At 34.7% G+C, this 5737-nt stretch overlaps 1 non-coding gene across 1 annotated transcript; it reads left to right on the forward strand.

The window, feature by feature from the left end:
• Positions 1 to 1570: 1570 nt before the first annotated feature.
• Positions 1571 to 1680, forward strand: LOC125352096. Its single transcript, XR_007211102.1, has one exon. It is a non-coding gene; the product is annotated as a small nucleolar RNA SNORA44 (small nucleolar RNA).
• Positions 1681 to 5737: the final 4057 nt, after the last annotated feature.

The following is a 5737-nucleotide window of genomic DNA, read 5'->3' on the forward strand; positions in this document are numbered from 1 at the left end:
GAATTTGTGTAAAGGATTAAATCAGAAACTAAATAAAAATTTAAATTAGAGACAGGAAAAATAAAGAGGGTGAATCTACATTACAGAGGGACTCCACTAATTTGGACAGATGTGAGAAAGGAGCTTCTACTTTTATCAACTATAGGAAAACAAAAGGGTTTCGGCATGGGAAATACCACACCCATGAACTCCACGGTCATACACATTATTTTGCTATTTTCCTGGTGGTTGAGAACTTCTTTTTCTACCAGGGCAATTTAGGGTGCAATAGTCAATGCTACTAATGGGTATATTGCTATTAAAATGCTTCTATATTTATTAAATTTCAAAACCTGCTTACAGTTGGTTGCTTTGATAAGCCCAGTTATTTCATAGATCTTAAATGACTCACAGGCTGAATTATCTCCAGCCTTGTGCACTCTATGTTGCGCAAGTATGGATCTCGATGCTACTTTTTTCTTCTTAGGCTGTAGTCAACCACAAATAATGCCGAGATTTGTCATATGAACAGGAAGCAAACAGGTATCACAAGCTGCTTCATATTGAGGAGCAAAGCATGAGGTGAGGCAGGGATGACCGTGCATTGTGTCAGGGTTCTCAATGGAACAACTGCTATTAGATCTGTGCTCCAAATACTCTTGCAAGATGGTATGGGACACAGGTCAGCATTTGCTTTGTATGAATCACTCCCACTTCTAAAAGAAGGTATAAACCGGCAATAGAACTGGGGAAGGGAGAGGGAATACCGAAATAGAGAGACAAAGAACAAAAAGACAAACCATTCAAAAAGCAACACTTAGAAACCATTCGGTGAAAACTAACTGCACAACTTTGGGGGGAGAGGGGAAGAGTTAGGGGTAAGGGGGGAAGTGAGCCAGAGGACTAACAAGTATAACAAGAAATGTACTCACTGCCTTTCATATGAATCTGTAACTCCTCTGTATTACACTTTGACAATAAAGAAACAAAAAGAAAAGAAAGAAGGTATAAAAATAAATATCATTTGAGATCCTTAGTATTTTCAAAGTGTTTCTATTTTAAGTTAGTACATGAAATTTCTAAATACAGAGTTTTCTATATAGAAAAAATATTTCTATACTTACATGAGCAAAACATTTATTTAGAAGAAGGCAAGAACTTTAAAAGACATAAACATTAAGAAATATATTTTTAAAAATGTGGGTGAATTTTTTGGAAAGTTTCTCCCATATTGTACTAGCAATTTAAAAATGTTTCACAGCAATGAGAGTGCTTTTTAGCAATTCTCCTCATAGCATGCCCTGAATCATTTAAAATTTATGCTAGGCACTCAACAGGAAAGTTATCAGAGTCCTTGGCTCTGTGAAAATTGATAACACTCATTGATCAATGATGTATGAACTGAAACCACAGCTTGTTTATCTGGCTTCTCCGGCACTTCCCTGACATTTTGATCCACATTCTTGGGAGTATATGTATGAAGTCATATACATGCTGGAAAATAATCAAACCATTTTGATACTCTAATGATAAATAATTTGCACAGCAGCCTCAGACTTAATCTTACCCAGGGATTTTGATTGCTTTTACAAGGAATATTTTAATGAAAAAGCTCCAACTATGTGTGAGAACAACTTGGAGAGACTTTGACAGCTCAAGTCCGCACAATACCTGTAGGTGCCACTTGCCTTTATTATAATGTAATAAATAAATAGATAAATCATAAAATAAAGCCCTGATGATTTTCTTGGAGTTGGACCTTTCTGTAATTCAACTATCAAAAATTCTGTGCACATGAGAAGTGAACATATAATTGGATAGATATGCTATCCAGAGAATTTTACTATGAATTTACAATACTACATTGACTTATTCAAATTGGGTCAAATTTGTAAGATGTATAGTTTAAGATTTTTGTATTAGGAAATACTGGCAAATTTACACAGCTAGATTTTCTTTGAGATGTTTATCTTTTTGTAACACTTTACTTAAACATTGTGCTATTGACCACAGTTTAAAAAAAAGTTACTGCTTTCTGGGCAAGTATTTTCCTCACTTTTTCCACATCCTTTCTCAACAAGTGACTAGATCAGCTTTGAACCAGTGTCTACTAATTTGGAATATCAGGAATTCCCTAGCTTTGTGTTACTTTACCCTGGAATTGTACCTTAGTTCTTCAAAGGTTCAATTCTTCCTTTGTGACACTAGTCCACACTAAATTTTCTTTGCTTCCCAAAACTAACACAGGGGAATGACTTATTCCTAAATGCTAGCCACTCATGAAAATAAATTTAGATATTCTATCTATATCAAACAACAAGTGACATTTCCCATGCCTTATTTACAGCTAAGCTAAAATTTAAAGCTCCTGCTTGTAACCACTTATGATCTTGCATTCTGGAACAAAACCAACTATTTGCTTGATAGAATCATACATATGCTTACTTTTCCTCCTGTAAAAAGATGAGTGTTTAAAGAATCTGCCACATCTGATGGTTAAATAAAAATAAATAAAATCAAAGTTCAGTAAAATAAAAAATCAGGAAGTGAGTATGCAAAATCAGTAGGATGGAGTCAAGCAGAAAAAGGTAGGCAATTGAGCAATATAATAGAGGAAAATTCCAGTGTATATTCTACAAAATTAAGAAGACCAAAGGAATGGGTGGCTAGGGAGTGGTGGGTGAGATTACAATCCAAATTGTAACTTTCTGACTACAAAGCATCTTGCTCAATGTCACTCTTTCATCATTCTTGCCAACTCTAGCAAACCCCATCCCTTCAATTGCCTAGTTTCATTTTCACACACACACAAACACAGACAAACACATACACGAGTGTGTGTGGATATATATATAGACAGAGAGAGAGAGGGAGAGAGAGAGACTGTATGCTTTTTCATCTATTCCTTTGCAATATATGATTCAATATCACACACACACACACACACACACACACACACATAATATATATATATATACATATAAGTTTGTTGATTGCATTTTCTATTGAAAAGACTCTAGGTTGTTGTTTATTTTTTTGCCAGTTCTGGGACTTGAACTCAGGGCGTGAGTACTGTCCCTGACTTCTTTTTGCTCAAGGCTAGCACTCTATAACTGGAGCCACAGCACCACTTCCATTTTGTCTGTATATGTGGTGTTGAGGAATCGAACCCAAGGCTTCATGTATGCAAGGCAAGCACTCTACCACTAGGCCATATTCCCAAACCCCTCTGGGTTCTTTATAAGTGTGAATATACTCTATTAAGTTTGTTGTGACTATCAAGTATTATGTCCTATATTTAATTGCATATGATATTTCTCTATACAACTGGTAGCTTGCTTTTTGCTATCATCACCACAAACATGTTGAATAATGTTTTGTGATACATTAAAACATCTATAAGTTCACTTGACTATCAGAATTCGTGCCTTTATTATATATAGTCTTACACAATAAGTATCATCTACAACATGCACAAAATATCATTAATTGGTTCATGATGATAGTTGTAACATGCTTTATACTGCTTGGCAAAATCACCCCACACTTGCCTGAAAAGTATTTACACAAATACTATTTATTGACTTTTTGGTTTAGATCTTCTGTTGATATGTACTTCTAACCTATTCTTATCTACTGAAGTCTCATGGTGAATCTATTTCCATATCTAGATTTTTATAATCATAAATTATCTTTATTTTTTCTCCAATAACTGGTTATTGTTTTTTATTCTGCATCTGTCTTCAACTGGCTAGTGGTGTGCATACTTTATTCACTAATGATTTTATGCACAAAATATCTTCTGCATATAGTTGTTTCAAGGACACAATGGATAATATATGATAAACACATGCTAAGGTTTATAACAGTAATGCTCAATAATTCTTAGCTTGCCAGTCTATCTGTTGTGCCTATTTTGAATGATGAGTCTCAATTAATTCTGTAGACAGACTTGCTTATAGTATTCATGTAATAATGATATAAATCCAATAAACTTTTGGGCAGTAATTTGAAAATTCTCTCTTCTGTTGAGGGTGGATAATATATTTGAACTTTGGTATTTTCCATTTTAGAATTTAGGAATTAGTCACTTCTCATGCTTTTGATGATTAGTCATAGTGATTATAAAAAAATTGAAATTAGAAAAATTAATTGAAAAATAATGTAATTGAAACTATAATCTTAAATAATTTGTCTAATGATATAATGTAGCAAATATTTATTTAACCTACCAAGGATGTTGGTTGTTCTTTAGAAAACTAGAGCCAAAATGGGATTCATTTTTATTTAAGCTCAGTAACAGTATTTGAAAAGGGTTATATTAAACTTGATGGCAATCCTTACAAATAAGACAATCAAGAAATTAGTTGGAGGGCTGGGGATATAGCCTAGTGGCAAGAGTGCCTGCCTCGGATACACGAGGCCCTAGGTTCGATTCCCCAGCACCACATATACAGAAAACGGCCAGAAGCGGCGCTGTGGCTCAAGTGGCAGAGTGCTAGCCTTGAGCGGGAAGAAGCCAGGGACAGTGCTCAGGCCCTCAGTCCAAGGCCCAGGACTGGCCAAAAAAAAAACAAAAAACAAAAAACAAAAAAAAAAAAATTAGTTGGAGAAAGGTATTTATTATTTAGTATGTAGATAAATTTATGTAATAATGAAGGAAAATTTTGACTCATATCTCACAGTTGTTGCTTATATGAAAGGTTCAAGAGGAATATATTTTTCCCTTTTCATGTGCAATATTTAGTAAAGTCTATTCTCAATTGAATGAAGTTTCCAAGATTTAAAACACAGAGATAATGGAATTAATAAACTACTTTTAATAATAGTTCAAATTGATTTGTCCCATCCAATATATTTAGTAGGTGGATCTTCAGCTGTAAACTCAGGGAACCTTAGGTTGTAGCACTATCATCTTAGATCAAGTTAGTCTCACTGCATTAAAGTAGAAACACTCAAGACCAGAACCAAAAGTTTAGCTCATTGATATTCAATACCCAAGTGTCTGCCCTTCTGTTTTATTTCAATAGCTTCTGTATCCTTTTTTTTTCTTTTTTAATTTTGAATTGAATTTTATTGTCAAGGTGATGTACAGAGAGGTTACAGTTACGTATGTAAGGGAGTTAGTACATTTCTTGTCATACTTGCTATCCTCTCCCTCATTTTTCTCCTCGCTTCCCTAACCTCATCTCCCCCAAGGTATACAGTTAATTTTCAACACATTGTCTTGTGAGTATCACTGTTGTATTGGCTTGCTCTTTCTCCTTTGTCTCACCATTTTGGTGTTCCCCTTCCCTTGCGTAATTCAGATAAATGTGTATACATTACCCAGTGTACCAAAATCAAATACAGTGAAAACAGAAGATAAATCACAGATAAGGAAAATTAAAGAAGAATCTCATAATTCATTAAATATAACATCAATGTAAATCCCCTTGTTTCCATATCTTAGAGTTCATTTCACTTAGCATCATCTTATATAATCATATGTAGGTAGCTATTGAGGTATTGTGATCTTCTGCTAGCACTGTCCTAGACATATACTAATTATTACCAATGAGGGAAGCCATGGAATCTATGTTCTTTGGTTCTGGCTTACTTCACTTAATATGTTTTTCCCCCCAAGTCTTTCTGGAGGAACCTCCCATCACCTTCCATCCATTTGACATGGATCCGGGAGAAGAAAAGCCTTGTAGTCAAGGCTGGGGGCGGAGACTGCATTTGCTTCTCCTACTTCTCCTTGCATTGCTAAAGACAT

Source organism: Perognathus longimembris, chromosome 5 (genome assembly GCF_023159225.1).
Source record: "Perognathus longimembris pacificus isolate PPM17 chromosome 5, ASM2315922v1, whole genome shotgun sequence".
Lineage (NCBI taxonomy): Eukaryota > Metazoa > Chordata > Mammalia > Rodentia > Heteromyidae > Perognathus > Perognathus longimembris.